We start from the raw sequence: 466 nt of genomic DNA, 5'->3' as shown, positions 1-466 counted from the left end.
TACACTGCTCAAAAAAATGATGGCATAGAAAAATTTTGAGCAAAAATTGGTCAACTTTGGTTAACGGTAACTCCGCGAAAAATCATCGTAAAATGATGAACTTTTTTTCAAATGAAAGCTTGAAATCTCTACTTTAAAATACTGTGAGTCGATTTTAAATTTAATGCACCCGTGTGGCTGTAAACTCTTAAATCTGAGAGCATGTTTGCCACACTGAAAATTGCAAAGTTTGAACGAGTGCACGGACTTGCTAAAATTTTTCCCGGGGATGCGGTTTCCAGCGTCATAAAGTTGGAATCTTTCTCTTTAATTTGAAAAAAAAACAAGTCGCTACGATTTTTTTTCACAAAGTTACAGCATTTTGAAGTAACCCTTGTATTTTTCTCATGTATGTTCGGCATTATCCGATGTGCACTATAGGGAGGATGGCAAACGGATTTTGCACATTGTGTGAGTACGGGCGTGA

Source organism: Wasmannia auropunctata, unplaced genomic scaffold, assembly GCF_000956235.1.
Source record: "Wasmannia auropunctata unplaced genomic scaffold, wasmannia.A_1.0 LD336078.1, whole genome shotgun sequence".
Lineage (NCBI taxonomy): Eukaryota > Metazoa > Arthropoda > Insecta > Hymenoptera > Formicidae > Wasmannia > Wasmannia auropunctata.
Note: the sequence above shows the minus strand (reverse complement) of the source record.